Source organism: Euprymna scolopes, chromosome 17, assembly GCF_053919585.1.
Source record: "Euprymna scolopes isolate OS-2025 chromosome 17, ASM5391958v1, whole genome shotgun sequence".
In the NCBI taxonomy this organism is placed as follows: domain Eukaryota; kingdom Metazoa; phylum Mollusca; class Cephalopoda; order Sepiida; family Sepiolidae; genus Euprymna; species Euprymna scolopes.
This window is the reverse complement of record NC_136498.1, coordinates 12,665,010-12,688,515: the sequence shown is the minus strand read 5'-3', so window position 1 is coordinate 12,688,515 and position 23,506 is coordinate 12,665,010.

Sequence of the window (23,506 nt, the reverse complement as noted above, 5' to 3'; positions counted from 1 at the left end):
ATAAACATTTATAACAGCGAACACAGAAAGGCTAATCACTTCAGCAAAATACACTGTAAAGATTAACAAGAGCAGAGATACGAGGAATAAGAGGAGAAAACAAAAATAGAAATAAGCACAATTATACGGATAAACCGAAACCAAAACTTATGAAATAGGAACTCATGTCACACACACACACACACACACACACACACACACACACACACACACACATATATATATATATATATATATATATATATATATATATATATATAACTTGAGTTGCTTCAACTATAATTGAAACCAAAACTAAAACTTATGAAGAATTCTTTAATAAAATTATTCATAAATCAACTAAATGACTTGAGTGCTATCAGCTATAATCGAAACCGAAACCAAAACTTATGAAGAATTCTTTGCTAAAATTATTTATTACAAGAAATGGAAGTCCATAACAATTAAACGACAGTCACTCGGGTGTAAGCGTGACACATAAAATAAATAAAACGCATGCAATCCTATTAATATATAGATAATATGTAGAATTACTAAAAATATATTGGTTTTCACCTTCATTTAATGCTAATTCCTGGTGAAACTTACAGACAGACTAACTCCCAAGGAATTTTTTGAAAAGCGTTTGGAGTAATCGAAGTCAAATATGTGATCACAGTAGAAATACTTAAAATCGATTTAACCCTATTAAAATTGAAGCACACAACCAATAACAACTTGTTTCTATTAAAATCCAACTCAGACCTGAAGGCTGTAAGGTGGATTGGTAGCAGGACATCAGCAAATACTCAAGACAGGAAAATACCGTAGTGAGAAAGTTCTGTCCGAAGAGAATCACGCAAAATTGTGAAGATCAGTCCAAACAACTTTAACACATTCCTCAAATATGAGACCTCATGTATGAACACAACATTTAAACTTCAGTTCAAACATACCGGTCGAAGGCTACATAAGATTTTTTTTACATTTTTCGATGGATCAAAGAGTTCTGTTATTATTAACAACGTAGATCGTATTTTTATCTGATTGTCTCTGACATTTTTTAACAGAGATACATCTGCGTTCATATATGAAATCTTGAATCTTTAGTTTTTTCATACCGGTTGGCACTTTTTCCTGTCTCACTCTTTAAATAAAAAAGTCATCCAGTAATATTATGGTGATAAGAAGGTTCTTACAGAATTTTTAATTTTGATTTCAAATGTATTTTCAAATAAGTTTTCTTTATAATACCTTTACTTTATATATAATTTTAAACACAGTTTTCCGCTCTATCTAATCGTAAACGTAAATCGCACAATTTTCTGATTTCAGTTCAAGCTATGGCGGAAATGCTAATGAAACAACTCGTGACATCAATGAAACGTTTGGCCAAGGAAGCACTACTGAACGCAAAGCACAATGGCGGTTTAAGAAATATCGTAGCGGTTATTAGAGTCTTAAAGATGATGAGCGTAGTGGTGGGCCAACGGATGTTGACAACGGTGAATTAAGAGCTTTAGTCGAAACCAATCTCTGTGCAACTGTTCGACAACTTACTTCTGCATTAGACATAACGTATACGACGATTTCCAACTACTTAAGAGACATTGAGAAGACAAAAAATTGATAAATGGGCGCATTTCGAACACAACGACAACCAAAAGAAACGCCGTTATGAATAGAAATTTTCCCTTCTGTTACGCAATCAAGAACAACCCGTTTCTCAACCGGGTCCTGACTTGCGATGAAGTGTAGGTCTTTTATGACAACTGGCGACTCTCAGCAAAGTGGTTAGACGCCGGCAAACTCCACGACACTTATCGAAGCTAGAATTGCACTATGATGACGCTTTGGTGGTCTGCGACTGGTCTCATTGGTTATAGTTTTTTGAATGCAAGCGAAACTATTACGGCGGAGAAGTACTGCCAACAAATGGATGCAATGCATAAGAAACTTCAATAACACCAAATATTAGTCAGCAGAAAATCTCAATTCTGACGACAATGTCCGACCACACATGCAAAACTAACCCTGCAGAAATTGAACGAATTGGGCTATGAAACTGCCTCATCCGCCACATTTTCCAGACCCCTCACCTACAGACTGCCACTTTTTCAACATCTCGACAACTTTCTGCGTGAGAAATGTTTTAAAAAGCTAAGCAATGTCAAAAACGCCTTCAGCGACTTCATCGCCACCAGAACGCAAGATTTTTACGTTACTGGTATAAATACACTTGTTTTGTGTTGGCAAAATTGTGCTAAATCCAATGGTGCTTATTTCAATCAATAAATTTTTGTTTGAACCTTCATGAATTCATCTGAATTAAAAACTAAAAAAAACGCAAGAACTTTCTTGTCAATCTGATAGAAATTCATATGAAGCCACAACAAAAATGAATACATTCTACATCACAAAAAAAGCAAAAGCTACTAAGTTCTGTTTGCTGAGTAAAGAATTGGAAGAGGATGTTATGGATACTTATTCATTCATGAAGAATGTGACACTATCAGCCGGTCACTTGTGTGTGGCAACCCACGTGTCACACTAAATGTCTTAGAAACGGTCCCATGATGCTGTGAAGATGGGCCAGTTATTAGGGTCTTGGTATCAATAGGAAAAGCATACCTGAGATGTTGGATGTGGGTGGCGCCTTCTTCTCCCAGGAAAACGTCTTGATCTTTGGTGGCATTCGGGTTGGAATCGTCCTTGTCCTCAGGGCCGCTTCATTCTTTAATGCAGACATTTATGGCAGGCACACAAAAACACACACACAGCACGACACAATCATAATATGTATGAGAAATATATATTAACTATGTATTTTATATAATGTATACAACATATATAATATAATATTAACATACAGTTAACATATCCTACAATGTATTTCACCATTACTAACTAACTAACTAACCTAACTAGTGCTGAGGGAGGAGGTGCTCCCCCTCCTCTCATTTACAGAGGGACAGAAAATACGTGCTCACCTCATGGGGGGCCGGACATAAAGAGGTCGATTAAAAAAAGGGAATTATGGGGCTGCATATTTCTGTGAATCCCTCCGCCGACGGCCAAATAACCACCTGACCATGCAGGGGAGGGGGAGGGTGCGTTAACAACTGCCACAACTGGGGCACTAAGATATAGTGCCACAATAATGGACTCTGCTAACAATTATATAAACCACGAAGTTAATACTATTGGTTGGAGGTCACTAGTTAATGCGAGATTACATGCTCTAATTCACCAGTTGTTGGTTGTTTTTGTTTTATGGCACATCAACCCCTTTCAGGTTATTTAATACTGAATTCAATGATTTTGAAGAAAATTTTTTGTAGAAGATTTTTTTTTTAAAGTCGGTTACTATTTAACCCACTAACAGGTACTACCACTCCGGGTTAGAGTGGACCTGGGAGCAATGGCAATTAAAGGGTGGCTCCACACTCCCAAAACCCGGAAACTGGAGCCTCACCATCGGCTATAGTTTAAGGTCATATCCAGGACCTAATTCACCAGTCGGTGAACATCGACGGCCTTACTTTGTATTTTGTACAATCTAATATTTCTATCTAACCCGTTTGTCTTTGTCTTTCTTAATTACCCTTTCTTAGAGCCAGAAAAGTTTCTTATGGACCCATATATTCACGCTTCTGATAAAGTCAAGAAGCAATAAAACAATTATAATAATTTAGAATAGTGTGAATAATGTATGCAGTTGATTCGCATTTTCTTTTGAAGTCACAAATAGAACTCAACTATAATTGTGCTTAATATTGTCTACATACGGACACTAGTGTTCAAGCTTATGCAATGATCAGTGTAGGAAGTGATAATTACGGCTGGTCGCGTGATTCGAACCCAGTCAACAAAGGGTTCTTTTAATACACACACACGCACACACACACACACACGCACGCACGCACGCACACACACACACACGCACACACACACACACACACACACACACACACACACACACACACACACACACACACACACACACACACACACACATATATATATATATATATATATATATATATATATATATATATATTGAAAGAGTCCTTTTTTAGAAAATGTAGTTGTGTTCTGAGAAAATTTCAATGTAAATAACATGGAAACGAAAAGTTTAGAAAAACGAAATAAATTAATGATGGTTACTGAAATAGATGGTGAGAAATACGTGTACAGCTTTACCAATATAACATGAAATTCAATTATTTATTTCAGCAAACAAAAATACTACATGACCTTTTACAATGAGGTTATTAACGAGCTCATACGGATATGCGTGGTGGTTTGAAAATAGGGAACATGTTAATTAAATTTCAAGAAAAAACATCACACTAGTTGGAACACAAACTGAGAAGCACACTTAGGCTATCATATATATATATATATATATATATATATATATATAATTATATATATATATACATACATGTTTTTCTATATAGTTATATTACTTTCGAAACCATTCGAATATATTAATGCAAAGTTCTTCTACATAGCTCAGTAGGTCAATATTAGAACTATAAATATTTCTTACATTTTTAGCGCTTATTTATGAATTAATTGTTCATTTCAAAATTTAGATTTTATTTGCAAATACTTTTGTGCGATTGTTTCACCCCATAGCCGGTATTTAAGTTTATAATAATTTTAATTATAAGCATACCCGCCCCAAAAAATTCAAAATGACAATGGTCTATGAATCAGACCTTTCACAACAATCTAATATTCACAATTAGAAAGTTTGTTTATGCGTCATGCATATAGGTTAATTGTCTTATGAATGTTTATGTATAGATATTTTTGTTGTATTTATATTGTGTAATAATTATTATAGTTATATAATCTACTTTCCTCGATATATGTTTATATTGAAACATTCTTATAAACACATTTCTGATGTAAATCGCTTATATCGGTATTTAAACACGCTTTTACACTAGCAACACAACTTCCGGAAAGTCATGGCAGTCCTTTTATTAATGTAAGGTCCGCAGTCGTTTTATTTTAATATAGGCATTACTGTTTTATTTTAATATAGGCATTACTGTTTTATTTTAATATAGGCATTACTGTTTTATTTTAATATAGGCATTATTGTTATTTTAATATAGGCATTACTGTTTTATTTTAATATAGGCATTACTGTTTTATTTTAATATAGGCATTACTGTTTTATTTTAATATAGGCATTACTGTTTTATTTTAATATAGGCATTACTGTTTTATTTTAATATAAGCATTACTGTTTTATTTTAATATAGGCATTACTGTTTTATTTTAATATAGGCATTACTGTTTTATTTTAATATAGGCATTACTGTTTTATTTTAATATAGGCATTACTGTTTTATTTTAATATAGGCATTACTGTTTTATTTTAATATAGGCATTATTGTTTTATTTTAATATAGGCATTATTGTTTTATTTTAATATAGGCATTATTGTTTTATTTTAATATAGGCATTATTGTTTTATTTTAATATAGGCATTATTGTTTTATTTTAATATAGGCATTACTGTTTTATTTTAATATAGGCATTACTGTTTTATTTTAATATAGGCATTACTGTTTTATTTTAATATAGGCATTACTGTTTTATTATAATATAGGCCTTACTGTTTTATTTTAATATAGGCATTACTGTTTTATTTTAATATATGCATGACTGTTTTATTTTAATATAGGCATTACTGTTTTATTTTAATATAGGCATTACTGTTTTATTTTAATATAGGCATTACCGTTTTATTTTAATATAGGCATTACTGTTTTATTTTAATATAGGCATTACTGTTTTATTTTAATATAGGCATTATTGTTTTATTTTAATATAGGCATTACTGTTTTATTTTAATATATGCATTACTGTTTTATTTTAATATAGGCATTACTGTTTTATTTTAATATAGGCATTACTGTTTTATTTTAATATAGGCATTACTGTTTTATTTTAATATAGGCATTACTGTTTTATTTTAATATAGGCATTATTGTTTTATTTTAATATAGGCATTATTGTTTTATTTTAATATAGGCATTACTGTTTTATTTTAATATAGGCATTGTTGTTTTATTTTAATATAGGCATTACTGTTTTATTTTAATATAGGCATTACTGTTTTATTTTAATATAGGCATTATTGTTTTATTTTAATATAGGCGTTACTGTTTTATTTTAATATATGCATTACTGTTTTATTTTAATATAGGCATTATTGTTTTATTTTAATATAGGCATTACTGTTTTATTTTAATATAGGCATTACTGTTTTATTTTAATATAGGCATTATTGTTTTATTTTAATATAGGCATTATTGTTTTATTTTAATATAGGCATTACTGTTTTATTTTAATATAGGCATTGTTGTTTTATTTTAATATAGGCATTACTGTTTTATTTTAATATAGGCATTACTGTTTTATTTTAATATAGGCATTATTGTTTTATTTTAATATAGGCATTACTGTTTTATTTTAATATATGCATTACTGTTTTATTTTAATATAGGCATTACTGTTTTATTTTAATATAGGCATTACTGTTTTATTTTAATATAGGCATTACTGTTTTATTTTAATATAGGCATTACTGTTTTATTTTAATATAGGCATTATTGTTTTATTTTAATATAGGCATTATTGTTTTATTTTAATATAGGCATTACTGTTTTATTTTAATATAGGCATTGTTGTTTTATTTTAATATAGGCATTACTGTTTTATTTTAATATAGGCATTACTGTTTTATTTTAATATAGGCATTGCTGTTTTATTTTAATATAGGCATTACTGTTTTATTTTAATATAGGCATTACTGTTTTATTTTAATATAGGCATTATTGTTTTATTTTAATATAGGCATTATTGTTTTATTTTAATATAGGCTTTATTGTTTTATTTTAATATAGGCATTACTGTTTTATTTTAATATAGGCATTACTGTTTTATTTTAATATAGGCCTTACTGGTTTATTTTAATATAGGCCTTACTGTTTTATTTTAATATAGGCATTGTTGTTTTATTTTAATATAGGCATTACTGTTTTATTTTAATATAGGCATTACTGTTTTATTTTAATATAGGCATTATTGTTTTATTTTAATATAGGCATTACTGTTTTATTTTAATATAGGCATTACTGTTTTATTTTAATATAGGCATTACTGTTTTATTTTAATATAGGCATTACTGTTTTATTTTAATATAGGCATTACTGTTTTATTTTAATATAGGCATTACTGTTTTATTTTAATATAGGCATTACTGTTTTATTTTAATATAGGCATTACTGTTTTATTTTAATATAGGCATTACTGTTTTATTTTAATATAGGCATTATTGTTTTATTTTAATATAGGCATTACTGTTTTATTTTAATATAGGCATTACTGTTTTATTTTAATATAGACATTACTGTTTTATTTTAATATACGCATTACTGTTTTATTTTAATATAGGCATTACTGTTTTATTTTAATATAGGCATTACTGTTTTATTTTAATATAGGCATTACTGTTTTATTTTAATATAGGCATTACTGTTTTATTTTAATATAGGCATTACTGTTTTATTTTAATATAGGAATTACTGTTTTATTTTAATATAGGCATTACTGTTTTATTTTAATATAGACATTACTGTTTTATTTTAATATAGGCATTACTGTTTTATTTTAATATAGGCATTACTGTTTTATTTTAATATAGGCATTACTGTTTTATTTTAATATAGGCATTATTGTTTTATTTTAATATAGGCATTATTGTTTTATTTTAATATAGGCATTACTGTTTTATTTTAATATAGGCATTGTTGTTTTATTTTAATATAGGCATTACTGTTTTATTTTAATATAGGCGTTACTGTTTTATTTTAATATAGGCATTACTGTTTTATTTTAATATAGGCATTACTGTTTTATTTTAATATAGGCATTACTGTTTTATTTTAATATAGGCATTACTGTTTTATTTTAATATAGGCATTATTGTTTTATTTTAATATAGGCATTATTGTTTTATTTTAATATAGGCATTACTGTTTTATTTTAATATAGGCATAATTGTTTTATTTTAATATAGGCATTATTGTTTTATTTTAGCATAGGCATTACTGTACCTCCATCTATGTAATCAACCACCTGATTGCGCCAGTCATCACAGTATCAACCTTTCATTCAAGTGACTGCTCGTGTTGATCCCAAAACTACGGCCACTTTGGCATAGACTCAAAAATCCCACCAAAACCAAAGACAACTACCATCACCGCTATGGCTGACACATGTTGCCAAAATTGTCTAGTCGGTATCAAATTGCTTCATTGACTCGGTATCTCAGAGAAACACTTAATTCCCATGACAATGAAGATGCATGTTGGTAACAATGTCGGCATAAGAATTCTTGGAGCAGCTATTCTCCACATCTCCGGCAAAGGAACCAGAAGGGAAAACTATGAAACGCCCCAAGTTGTGTACGTGACTGAAAAATCCGACAAAATGTTTCTAAGCAGAGAAGCATGTGCAGCACTTGGCATGATTACACATAAATTCCACACTATCGGTGAATCACAGAGCAACAGTCAAGCAGCAATGAACACTATCAGCCATTGTGTGGTTCCCCCATGTCCACAGGAAGCTAAGAGCAACCCTGCACCGCAAATCCAGTCGAAATCAACATCTTCTCAAGACAGTGTAAATGCCCCAAACGTGAATCACCACCCCCTCCACCGTCGGCTCTGCAATTTCCTGCAACTGAAGCTAACAGAGAGAAACTTCAACAGTACCTATTAGACAGGTACACATCCAGTACCTTCAATACATGGCAGCATCAACCACTTCCTCACATGGCAGGCCCACCGATGCGGCTCATGGTCGACCCCAAAGCTACACCTGTCGCGCATCACACACATGTCCCAGTACCACTACATTGGAAGGATGAAGTGAAAGCAGGCGTAGATCAGGATGTTCAATTTGGCGTCATCGAGCCCGTCCCAGTTGGAGAACCGGTAACTTGGTTTCATCGCATGGTGGTCGGCACAAAGAAGAATGGAACTCCGTGTCGAACCATAGACTTCCAAGCACTCAATGCTCATGCAGTGAGGGAGACCCACTACATGCAGTCCCCATTTCATCAGGCTTGCTCCATCCCACGCCACACTAAAAAGACTGTCTTTGATGCCTGGAATAAATATCACAGTGTACCAATTAGAGAAGAGGAAAACATCTCACCACCTTCATCACACCGTGGGGCAGGTACAGATATAGAACTGCACCTCAAGAATACATAGCCTCTGGGGATGGCTATACCCATCGCTTCGATGAAATCCTCGCCGAAATTCCTGACAAAACAAAGTGCATTGAAAACGCTCTTCTTTGGTCAAACAGTATCCAGAACAGTTTCCTTCAATCCTGTAACTGTCTGGAAACTTGTGGAAAGAACGGTATCATCTTGAACCCGGAGAAATTCATCTTAGCTCAAGACACTGTAGAGTTTGCTGGCTTTGAAATTACTCCAAACAGCATGCGACCATGTAGTCGCTATCTTGAAACAATCTTTCCTTCACCGAAGAATATCACGGACATGAGATCATGGTTTGGCCTCGTAAACCAGGTATCATACGCCTTCAGCATGACTGACGGGATGCAAGCATTCAGACAAATGTTGAAACCTGGAACTCCATTCAACTGGAACGACACACTGGAACGTCTTTTTCAGGAGTCAAAAGCAATCATCAGTGAAATTGAACATGGTGTCCAGGTATTCGACAAAAACAAACCAACCTACCTAGCTACAGACGGTCCGAAGAATGGCATTGAATTCTGGCTGAATTTGGAGATAGATCACTGGAGGACATCCCCAATTCAAGACTTCGCTATCCGAAGGAAAAGACCCTAAGATACAAGTTAACAATGCTACACGTGCCTGGTGCCAAACACTGTGCTACGGATACCGTATCTCGCCAACCAGTTTGAAAGCCTGACAATATGTCTCTCATTGATGACATAGCCTCTGTTGATGGCTACAGCCGGGGTGAGGTGCCACAAACCATCCCAACATTGCAGCACAAAGCCTTGGATGTTATGACCAGAGAGCCAGACACCACCTCGCGATGTGGTGAAGCCATATTCTACTCATTAGGCTTGTCTTCAGTCACATCATTGCAGTGTATCTCCTGGGACAAGATTAGAACTGCAACAGTCAGCGACGGGGACATGTTCAAGCTAGTACAGCAAATTGAAAGTGGAATGTCAAACATCCGAAATAATCTGCCGCCTTCCTTGAGAGAATACCATCAGTTCTGCAACCACCTTTCCACCGTTAATGGTGTCATTATATACAAAGACAGGATAGTGGCTCCACCGTTACTGAGAAAAGATGTGCTTACAGCGTTGCACTCTGCACATCAAGGCATTTCATCCATGACGTCAAGAGCAGAAAACTCTGTGTTTTGGCCTGGTATAAGCAATGACATCACCAAACTCAGAAACTCTTGCAATCATTGCAACCGAAATACCCCATCTCAACCAAGTGCACAACCAATGCCACCCGTCTACTCCTTGTATCCATTTCAGTGTGTATGTTCGGACTTCTTCCACTACAAAGGCGGTAATTACCTGGTGATTGTTGATAGGTACTCAAACTGGCTCATCGTTGAAAGGGCACACAATGGTGCCTCTGGCATCATTGACTGCTTACAACGCACATTCGTCACATTTGGAATAGCAGATGAGTTATCTTCAGATGGCGGTCCAGAGTTTACAGCTTCAACAACCATAAATTTCCTGAATACCTGGGGTGTGCATCATAGGCTCTCATCTGTAGCTTTTCCACATAGCAACTGTAGAGCAGAAGTTGGGGTGAAGAACGTGAAATGCATGATTATAGACAACACTGGACCAAATGGTGAATTAGACACCAATTCCTTTCAGCCTGCCATGTTGCAGTATCGAAACTTTGCCTCGTTAGCTGAACATACAAAGCGGCTGCCACCTCTTAGAGTGGGAGACCAGGACAGGATCCAAAATCAAACTGGCCCTTGTCCAAGAAAATGGGACAAAACTGGAACTGTCATTGAAGTTCATCACATGACCAGTATGTTGTACGCATGGACGGATCAGGCAGAGTGACATTATGCAACATTATGTCATTGAAGGAAGTTTCTACGAAAGTACATGCCGGTGTATTCCCCTCCTGAAAAACATACCATCAACCATGACTTGAGATATTTTCAAAGGAGGAAATCCCAACCCACCTACATCAGTGAGTGGGATACCAATAGTCCCAGCTGTTCCATCTCAGACCGTCACAGACTCGGAACTACAGTGGGCATGCACCAACTTCACCAAGTCATTGTTCACCTCCTGTCTGTATTACACCAGCTGAGCAAGGTAGACCACCTCATTTCACTAAATCACCAATGCCATCAGTCTTGGACAGACCACCACTAGTGGATGAGAGTCAGCCTCCCACACCTGCGTCTACCAAGCCACCTCCCACACCGCAGGTCCCAACGCCTTCATCCAAGGTACCAACTCCACCGAGAAGGAGCGTGACACCTAGAGTAAGACCAGAACAACTTTCCTTCGACCAGACTCCAAGACGCTCCAGTCACCCACAACAAGAACCAAAGTGGCCCAGTGATTATGAACATTAAACGGGGCAGAATCATCCCCGAACCAGAGGGCAGTCTACCCAATGATGGTTCATAACTGTCTCTTTATTTTATGTACAAGCAGTACACTTATTAATTCTTATTTTTATTTCATTTTCCCACATGATTTGAGGTCATAGTACAAAGACAGTATAAAGACACTATCTATTAATATGTGTTTTGAAAAGAACATCATCCTATCTGTAATCATCACCAGTAACAGACATAAAATCAGTCATTCAGAATACTCTCAAATGACTCGGCGAGGGATAGAGGATAGTGTATTACATAATGATAATCCATCCATTAGTGCATCTTAGATTTATCCAACAGATAATTGAATTGTTATGTTATGCTCATGTTACCACAATATCATTGTATGTTTCAGACCTCCATCATTTTGGATGAATAAAGTTATTATCTGAAAATAGTATTGGCCTACTTATCTAATTTTATTTTAAACTAGAACTATTTAAAAGTGCTCATTAATTAAATCCAAGTATTATTATTATTTTAATTAATTTTAACTAGCTTAGATATATTATTTTCTATTTTTACAATCTAATAATAGCAGACGTATATATATATATATATATATATATACATATATATATATATATATATATATATATATATCCACTGACACGTGTTTCGTCGTCTACGACTCATCAGAGTGGCTGAATCTAGCGAGATACAAATCGCGACCCCAATAGACGGATACGTAAATCTCTACCATTAGGCTATCTCTTACGACAGGTGGAATGTATCGCGTTATATGTACATCTTATTTGTTTTTGTTTTTGCGATACTTGTTTTGAAATGAATTATACGAAATTACATTTTTACCTAATTGTGTTTGTGTGTGTGTGTGTTTGTGTGTGTGTAAGTATTTGTATCAGTAGCAATACATACGTGGTTGAATTTATTTTAATGTGAAGGAAAATTTGTCTACTTTAGTTCATGTGACACTGAAAATTTTCAGTCACTTTTCTAATGTTCGTGTCTAACCCTAGAATTTGTAAAACTTTCCCTAATGTTCGTCGCATAGTTTTATCTGTGAAGAAAATCTATATTGTATAGACATTCCGTGAAACAAATAAGTCTGGAGATAGCAATTAGATTAATGTCATGATCAAAATATATCACCTTTGGGCATCTGTGGCAAACTTTCCGTTACTTTTATCCTTTTATCATACTTTAATATATTTAATAGCCGCATTATTAGACTGTTATAAGCTTTACTTTGTGGAGAGTCACCCATATTTAACTCTGTTGTTATGCAGTTTTGTAGATACAAGAATTTTTTTCTGTCTTCACTTATTCAAATAAATTTTACAACAGAAAAACTTTTAGATTTTATGCAGATTTTTACGTTGTTTTGTTCTAAAAGGAACACACAAACATGTTACACCAACACTCATGCATACAGACCGATTGATAAAAGGTTAGCAAAAAAGTTCTTGCGGTTTGAAACTTTTATATTCAGAGGAATATATCTCGGATCAAACAAAAATCAGGTTAGCAATAAAGTTCTTGCGGTTTTAAAAAATCTTGCGTTCTGGTGAAGATGAAGTCGATAAAGGCGTTTTTCTTTTATATCGCTTAGCTTTTGGAAACATTTTTCACGCAGAAAGTTGTTTAGATGTTTGAAAAAGTGGTAGTCGGTAGGTGAGGGATCTGTAGAGTATGACAGATGAGGCAAAGTTTCGTAACCCAATTCGTCCAATTTCGCATCACCGGTTTAACAACGTGTGGATGAGAATTAGGCATTTTCTGTTGAATTATGCTGGGTATTTTTGTCGAAGTTTCTGATGCATTTTCTCAATGTTTTTAACAATACTTCTCCGCCGTAATGGTTTCGCCAGCATTTAAAAAATAGTAATAGATGAGACCGATCGCAAACGATCAAACAGTCAGGATGAATTTCTTTGGTGCAACTCTGGCTTTAGTAAGTGTCGTGGAGCTTCTTTGGCGCCTTACAACTGAGCTGAACATCGCGGTTTGTCATAAAGAACCCACTTTCAAAACAAACAAAAAAAATGAAGAGATTAAGAACGGTAGCGAATAACACGATTGGATAGAGCGAAAACGCGCTTATATGTATATCAATGAATTGATTTAGAACTCATATATTATGAATCTCACCTATCTACTTAAAAGTATGAATGTATGCATGTGTTCCTAATACTTCTGTCAGAGGAAGCGGATTTTCACGATCGGTATCATTTTGAAGCTCGATTCATCGGACGACAAATAATGAAAAATTGGCTAAAAACATTAATTTCTTCGCCTTCAACTGCTTTGCTTAACTGGGTAGTTTTCTACAAAGAGGGATCGATTTTTTGCGAGCCATTTTTGCAAGTCATCTTATCGGTTGGATTGACTTTGCCTATTTTTAACGTTCCGAACTTCCAGTCGCGTCATGGGGTAGCGGTAAGACGTCAGGTTTTCATTCACTTTCTTTTCCGCCTTCGCTTCACGGGTTCGAGCCTGGCTGCTTACTACCATTCTTCTTTGCTCAACACACACATCCAATCACCCGGGCAACCCCGAGCACCCAGGCTAAGCATATATAAAAGTAACATATGTGAGAAAACGATATTGTTTTTGAACCTACCTAATATTTGTACTTGGTAGGCCTGATGTTCCTTAACGAGGTGCTCAAACGAGAACCGGTAATTATGGTGTATTCAGGGTAAGGCATAAATCAAATACCACTGGACAGAATTCCCAACGAGAGCTTATGAGCATTTTCCAGTGTTTTAATGACGATCGAGGAGATAAGCATTGTATTCTGTTCATATATTTTAGAATTTAAAAACTTGGCGATGATGTCAAGATTGAATAAATTAGTCATAAATATAATTATCAGTGTTATTGAGAGAAATCAATAACGATGACGGATGATGCTTTTTTATATTAAGTGATTATTTTTGCTAATTAGAAACCAACATTTTTTTGTTTCTTTAAAAAACACATTTTATAGTGATTTTCAAACAGCATATACATTGTCTCCGATTTATCCTGCTTATATATATATATATATATATATATATATATATACATATATATATATATATATATATATATATATATTAGATACGAGTTACCACTTATCAAGGCCCAAAGGCCACTCGATAAGGGTTATTGAGTCAACAGTAATCAATGGGATAATATCGTAGTAATCGTAATTGAAATTTGTTAATTTCTTTTTTTTTTTACAAGGGTGTCACCACTTATCAAGGCCCAGAGGCCACTCAAGGATAAGGGTTAATAGGTATACATTAGTCATTGTGATTTTAGCATAGTAAACAGTGGGAATTTTGAAACTTGGATTACTTAGGGGGACGATTCAATTAGAACTTGTTCACATTGGACTTTTTCTTTTTTTTTTTTTCATAGGTATCAACTCATTATCAAGGTCAAAGAGGCAACTCAAGGATAAGGGTTAAAGAATGTACAGTAGAAATTGGACAATATAATAATCATTAGTAATGAAAATTTGTTAAATTTGATAACTTATATGGAACGGCTCATCAAGAACTTATTTACGTTAGACTTGAAGACAACCATATTGTAGTCAGCCGGAAAGCAGGAAAACGGAAGACAATTCCACAGGCGTGCAGTTCTAATAAAAAAGCTTTGTTTATGGAATCTACGTTTAGGTTTAGGCACAGATAAAGAGTGGGGGAATTATTGATAGTGTTTACAGCTAGACGAGTGTTTCTTGTGAAAGTTTGGCGAGGGGGGACCATAGATTGAAGCTCAGTCGAACACTTTCCATGAAAATAACGATACATCAGAGACAAACTCGCAACATCTCTTCTGTGAGATAGAGGTTGCAAGGAAGAGAAAAGGACATCTCCTACGAGGCTACGAAGTCTATTTTGAACTCTATCAAGGCAGGCCAAGTCCTTTCTAGCAGCTCCTGCCCAGATGTGGCAACAGTATTCCATCCTTGGACGTACCTGGCTCTTATATAGATAGAGAATTGCATCAGCAGTGAGATATCTACTGGATCGATAGAAAGATCCCACCATTTTTCCAGCGGCCTTGGCAACAGATTTGATGTACGTGTTCCATTTAAGATCAGGAGTAATGGTCAATCCCAGAAGCTTGTAAAAACTTGAGGCCTCCTGAAGACGAGAGCCATTCATTTCAATTGATGCCAGATGTGGATCAGAATGTTGATGATGTAAAGAGAGGAGCTTGGTTTTAGATGCATTAAAAGTAACCAGCCACTCCTTTCCCCATTGTACTACATGCTCAAGATCAGAGGAGAGAGAATTGGAGAGAACTTGGTCGTTTACTGTCTTAGATGTACTACCATAAATGGTAGTGTCGTCAGCATAAATGTCTACAAATGATGTAAGGATTTGATTTGGAAGATCATTAATGTAGATCAGGAAAAGAGTTGGGCCCAGGATGGACCCCTGAGGGACACCGGCATTAATACTGTGGGCTTCTGATTTTTGCCCCTCAACTACTACTCTTATGAACCTATCAGAAAGAAATGATTTAATAATTGAGAAGACATTTCCAGCTATACCATAGCTAGAGATCTTATGAAGTAAACCTTTATGCCATACCCTATCAAAGGCCTTTGATATGTCAAGAGCAATTGCCCTAGAAAGGTTGCCTCCGTCGAGAGATTGTATTACTTAAAGAGGCGCTTCATCAAGAATTTGTTTGTAGGGGACTTAAAGACAACCAAGTTGGGAAACAGGCAAATGTAAAAGAGTTCCACAGGCGTGCAGTTCTAAGAAAGAAGCTTTGTTCATGGAATCAACGTTTTGACTAAGGCACAGTCAAAGAGTGGGGAAAATTATTGACAGTGATTTCAGCAAGACGGATGTTTTTCGTCATAGATTGGCGAGGGGGAACTAGAGATTAGATCTCAGACGAGCAGTTGCAATGGAAAAAAACGAAAAAACAAAGACAGGCTCGCAACATCCCTTCTGTGGGAAAGAGGTTGACGGCAGGAGTAACATACATACATACATACATACATTTATCTATTTATATATTTATGTGTTTATGCGTGTATATTTCTGATGGACTTTCGACCGTCGTTTTCGACGTGTGAACCTTTCCAAATAGCCACCCCTCAGGTACTTGCCAGGCGCATCGTTGCTTTACTCTGGAGATTTGGAGAGAACAGGTCAATCACCGGAATTATGCCATGTATATATATATATATATATATATATATATATATATATATATATATATATATAGAACAAACGTATATATATATAAGCTTGTTATATATATATACATGATGTGTATATATATATATATATATATAAGCTTGTTATATACATATATACATGATGTATATATATATATATATATATATATATATATATATATAAACGAGTAGTAACATTAATTTCATGCAATAGCCAGACAAATCCTCGCGAGCATGAAATGCAGAAAATTATGTAGCTTAATTTCTCTATATACTTTTATGCATTGCTGTATATATATATATATATATATATATATATATATATATATATGTATATATATATATGTATACATAAATAATATATATACATATATGTATATATTTACTAGCATGGGTACCCAGCGTTGCCATGAAGTTCCGTTTGAAACACACCTGTATACTAATTTTCATCATGGGCGTGGATACGCTCACAACAAATAAAAAGAACTGATGAAAACATGTAAATGTAATTGCCCTAAAAAAAGTCCAAGTACGTGATATACTCTTCACTTGATATTTCGGTAGAAGAGTTACAAAGAAAAGAAACTATTCTCCGGATATTGAGCACTGGAAAGAACCCCCTCCCAAAAAAATAATTAAAAATAAATCATTACAGCTTTTGTTTCAATAAAAATAGCAGCGAATGCCCATGCGATCGCAAAAAAAAAAAATGATCAAACAAAAATTAATTCCAAAGACAATTAAATGAAATTTTTCGTCATTTTATATTTCTAATGTAACCCCCCCCCCAAATTGAATTTTTCATATTTTGGGGTTCTGTTTATAAAATTGTTAGGTACAGAATTGTCTCATAAAATTAATTTAATTTATCGTTATTTTATGTTTCAAATGTAATTCCAGCCCCCACCACAAAAAAGAAAAAGAGAAAAAATATTGTATTTGTAATATTTTGCGCCCCCCTCGATCGCCAATCTGGAAAAAATGCTAGAGATGATATGTCTCGATGAATGTTAAATTTATATATAAAAGTGACCCCACCCACGATAAAATGGTAATTTTCTTTTTTTGTAAATTTTCTTCGTTCATATTATTTATAAAGACTTTTTAAACGTATTAGGCCCCAAAAAGTAGGCCTTAATTTTTATTAGGGATAAAAGACGCTGGGTGCCGTCGTAAAAATTTACCATTTTTAATTTAAGATATTAAATGAATTATAAAAGAAAATCAGTTTCGCAGGCAATTAAACACACTTGCTATGGTATAATTATTATAATAAATCTGAGCAACACCGATTAAATGTTATAAACTGAAAAAAAGGAGTTGATAATGTATGGGATGATGGATTTTGCTCACATGGAAAATTGGCCCTGTGTCTGACTAACTCTGCCCTCGTGGGGATGCAAGTAAATGAGGACATTAGTTTTAATTATTTTTCTCTAACAATAAAAAAGGTTACTTAAAAAATTAAGAATAAGCGAAAAGAATTTCCTCTAAATTAAAAATTAAAATAATAATTCAGCTTAGAAGAATATTTTGAAATGAAAACAAATCTATCATAAAAAATATTTTACAACGTACTTTTTTACATAGGCAGCACGTCTTATCAAGGCCAAGAGGCCACTCGAGGATAAGGGTTAAAGAGTGTACAGTAGAAATTGAACAATATAGTAATCGTTAATTGAAATTCGGTAAATTTGTTAACTTATATGGAACGGTTCATCAAAAACTTGTTTACGTTAGACTTGCAGACAACCATATTGTAGTCAGCTGTTATTTCCCCTTTGGTTTTCTGATTTGAAAATTATACGTTTGTATTTTTTTTTTATAATAGATGATAAACTTTATTGTTGATCTTTTTTTGAATACGTGTTTGTGAATTATATTTTTGAGAACATTTACATCAGTTTTTGTAGATTTTATGTTGCTGGTTTCAGTAAAATATATTAACAGTTTTAGGATTATTTTCTTGTTGAATAATAACATCTTGACTTGAGTTGATAAGAGTTAAATTTCTTTCTCGACAAGAGAGTCTGAGAAGTCGTTGATTAGCACGTCTTCTATATTTTTTTTTAGTTCGCTGAAGAATATTTTTTGTTTGAGGAAATCACTTTCTCGCGATGTATGAGATTTTTATTATTGCGATTATGTAACGAAACAGGCTTTGATTTTGTAATTTAAGATATAGTAATTAACGGATGTAGTTTTTTTTTAAATCGGGATTTTGTTATTATTAATTTAGTCAATAGGTGAAGATAAGGAATAAATTTGTTTTGAATGCACTTAAAAAAAATACTTTATTTATTTAATGTTATCAGCAAACATGAATATAGCATCAACGTACCTAACATGGATGGAAGTTTCTTTTGTGGAATTAAAGATTCCTTTTCAAGATTAATCATGTAAAAGTTGCTAAATGTTGGTCCTAGAACGGAACCCATAACAACGCCATCTGCCTGTGTGTAGATGTTTCCCAGGTGGTCATAAAATGGGATTCCAGTTATTATTCATTAATAATAGTTTCTTTAAGATAATTGAATTATTTTAAGTTAAGGAAGAGTTGAATTCGTGTATATATTATTGTTATATCCTTACTTTAAATAAGAATACAGCAAGAAACACGGGGTTATGGGTGAAAGACAAAGGGGTTTATTTACAAAGGAATACAGATGACATAAGAGTTACTCGACATCTTTTCTTATTCTCTTTCAGTCTTTTTTCCTTCTGTCTCAGTCACGTGAGAGGGTCAATATATCTATAGTTCATTTCATCTATGAAGGGATGTTAGGTTATTCCATTACACCACATTCCTCCCGAGCTAAATTCTTCCATAGAATTTTGCTTCTACCATTTTTTCCTTTTTAGACTTTGTCCAAAAAATTCGGTCCTTTTCCTTTTCCTTCCACTTCTCCTCACCATTTGTGTTTGCCGATTTTTTTCTTTTGGAAAGTGACTGGATTTCTGAGTTACTGGTATTTCCTTGTTTGGAGGTTGTATATGGAAAGTGTCATATAGCACTTCCATTGGTAACTCTTGGTTTCTGACTGTTTTTATGTATCGGGGTCTCACTTGGTTAATATGTTTTTTGTGGAAAAAAGTCTGCCCTTTTATAATGTAAACCATTCTCCCAATTCTTCTTGAAATTATGCCTTCTTCCCAAAAACACTTCCCTGCCCGATAATTTTTGAAGAAAACTTTATCCTCGTCATTGTAAGTCTTGTACCTTACATTATCCTTGATACTTTTTTTTTTACTTTTTCTCTTGGGATTAACTGGTCGAACACCGAACGTACCTTCCTGGCAAACATAATTTCAGCTGGGAATAATTTAGCATTTGTATTTGGATTTGGTGTTATCCTATATATTGCTAAGAATTTTTTTAATGCTTATTTCTTCCGTGTGGATGTTATTATTCTTTTTTAAAGCTCGTTTAAAAGTATCGACAACTATTTCCGCTTGTCCGTTTGATCGAGGGTTGAAAGTTGGTGTTGTAATGTGTTCAATGGCCAGTGCCTCACAGTAGTGCTTGAATTCCTGACCTGTGAACATAGTGCCATTATCCCTAACAATTGTTTTCGGAACTCCGAACCGACTAAATACCTCGTCCAGCGCTTTTATTGTGTTTGACGCTGTAAGGTGTTTGTATTTAAAAATTTCTGGACATTTTGACATACTATCTACGATTACTAGGTAATAATATTCCTTCTAATGTCCTGCGTAATTGATATGGATGCGTGTCCAGAGTACATCTGTTTTAGGCCAAGGTTGCGTCTCGCGGCTAGTTGGCACCATTTACATAATTTCACCATTTTCTCAATGTCCTGATCTATTCCAGGCCAGTATGTGAATCCTCTCATTAGGGTTTTCATTCTGGAGATTCCAGGATGTTCTATGTGGAATTCTTTTAGGATTTTCTTTTGTAATACTTACGGTATTACTACTCTGTTTGCGTTCATCAGAGTTTCATCAAACATAGATAATGGAAACATTTTTAATCCTTTTCTATTCTTTTCGTCTTGTTCCACTTGTTTTTTTTAATCTTATTAATATATTTATCTTTTTTCGCTTCTTTCTTTATTTCCTCAAGTGTAACAGGAAGTTCCCTAACAGTGTTTATTGATATATCTGTTAGTTCATTTTCTTCTTTTAGTGCTGCTATAACAGATTCTTCAAATTCAGTTTTACTGCGGATCAATCTCGACAAACCACTTATCAAGGCCCGGAAGCCACTCAGGGATAAGGGTTATTGCAAGTACATTACGTTAGTGTGGAGATTTGATGAAGTGTTTACTTAGGGGGCGGTTCATTAGGAATTTGTTAACATTGGACTTGAAGACATCCAAGTTGTAGTCCGGAGGGAAGCAGGCAGACGGAACGGAACAGAGTTCCACAGGCGTGCAGTTCTAAGAAAGAAGCTTTGTTCATGGAATCCGGATTTTGATTTAGGCACAGATATAGAGTGGGGGAAATTTTTCATAGTGGATTCAGCTAGACGGGTGTTTTTCGTGAAAGATTGGCGAGGGGGGACCAGAGATTGGAGTTCAGACGAACATCTGCCATGGAAATAACGATAAAACAAGGATAGGCTTGCAACGTCTCTTCTGTGGGAGAGAGGTTGCAGGGTAGAGAAAAGGGCATCCCCCACTAAGCCACGAAGTCTATTTTGTACTCTGTCAAGGCAGGATAGGCTGTTTATAGCAACTCCTGCCCAGTATTCCATCCTTAGACGTACTTGGCTTTTATATAGATAGAGAATTGCATCCGTAGTGAAATATCTTCTGGAGCAGTAGAAGGATCCCACCATCTTTCCAGCGACCTTGGCAACAGACTTGATGTACGTGTTCCATTTCAGATCAGGAGTAAAGGTCAAACCCAGAAGCTTGTCAAAACACGGGGCCTCACCCAGACGAGAGCCATCCATGACAATTGATGCCAGCTGGGAGTCAGAGCGTTGATGATGTAAGGATAGGAGTTTGGTTTTGGATGCATTAAAAGGTAACCAGCCACATCTTCCCCCACTGAACCACGCGCTCGAGATCAGAGGAGAGAGAATCAGAGAGAACTTTGTCATTTACAGCCTTTGATGTGTTGCCGTAGATGGTCGTGTCATCAGCATAGATGTCAACGAATGATTTAAGTATGTGTTTAGGGAGGTCATTGATGTAGATCAGGAAGAGAGTTGGGCCCAGGATTGACCCCTGAGGGACTCCATCATTTATATTGCAGGCCGATTTTTGTCCATCTACCACTACTCTTATGAGCCTATCGGAGAGAAATGATTTAATGATTGAGAAAACATTTCCAGTTATACCGTAGCTGGAAATCTTGTGAAGTAACCCTTATGCCATACCTTGTCGAAGGCCTTTGATATGTCAAGAGCAATTGCCCTAGAAAGGAAGCCTTTGTCAAGAGATTCACTAATCCTATGGGATATAACCGTCAGCACATCTGCGGTAGCAGTATCAGAATTTTTGTAGGAATTTTTGACACCCCTAACACGAAACTGCGAATACAATATAAAAATCTCGTAATTTCTCTGTTAAAAGTGGGTTATTTATTTTCTTTATGGATTATACTTCCAAAATAAACTATTACAGTTGTTTTAAAAGTAATAAAAATATTTTTATTTTTTTTTTAAACAGTAATGAATTTTCCGAACTCAATATTTTTAAATTTTTAAACTCAATATTTTTAAATTTTTAAATTTTTAAAATCTATCAAAATTTTTCTATTGATTCTATTTTTACGATATTTTCAGGGTCAATGTGAAATTTTATGTTCTTTCCAATAAACCGAATATAATATTTTAGACAAACGTTTTTTTTTTTTTATTCACGGTTCCCCCCCCCAGTGTCTATTACAAAGAAAATACTTAATTTAGTCCCGGATAAGTACATAATTATTTACTCACAAATTGAAGAGAAAAGGTCAATACATAATATATTCAAATTTTAAAAAAAAACGGACATCGTGTTCTTGTAGAATTTTACCTGTAAAGTTTGAAGTTTAAAACCTTTTTTTAAACCACGTTATTTGTTTTTTCTTTTTTCTTTTTTTTTTTTTTAATGGAACCTTGGTCCTTGCTCCTTTAATTGAAAAAAAAATTAGGGCTTGAATTACATTTTTCGAGGAGTTATAAGCTTGGAAAGACAGGGGGTCGAATAATTCACGCCTCCAATTTTGTAAATGTCTAATAATAATTAATTTCGACTCGGATAAGTACATAATTATTTACTCACAAATTGAAGAGAAAAGGTCAATACATAATATATTCAAATTTAAAAAAAAACGGACATCGTGTTCTCGTCGAATTTTACCTGTAAAGTCCGAAGTTTAAAACCTTTTTAAAAAAAAAACACGTTTTTTTTTTTTTTTTTTTTTTTTTTTTTTAATGAAATCTTGGTCCTTGCTCCTTTAATTGAAAAAAAAAATTAGGGCTTGAATTGCATTTTTCGAGGAGTTATAAGCTTGGAAAGATGGGGTGGAATTATTCGCTATTTTCACAAAAAATTCTGATACTGCTACATCTGCGGTAGATCTTGCAGAGCGGAAACCATATTGTGTGTCACTAAGAAGGTTATTCCTGCTGAGGTGGTTGACTATTTCTCTATTTAATATGGATTCCAGAAACTTACTCATAACACACAGGAGACTTATAGGTCTG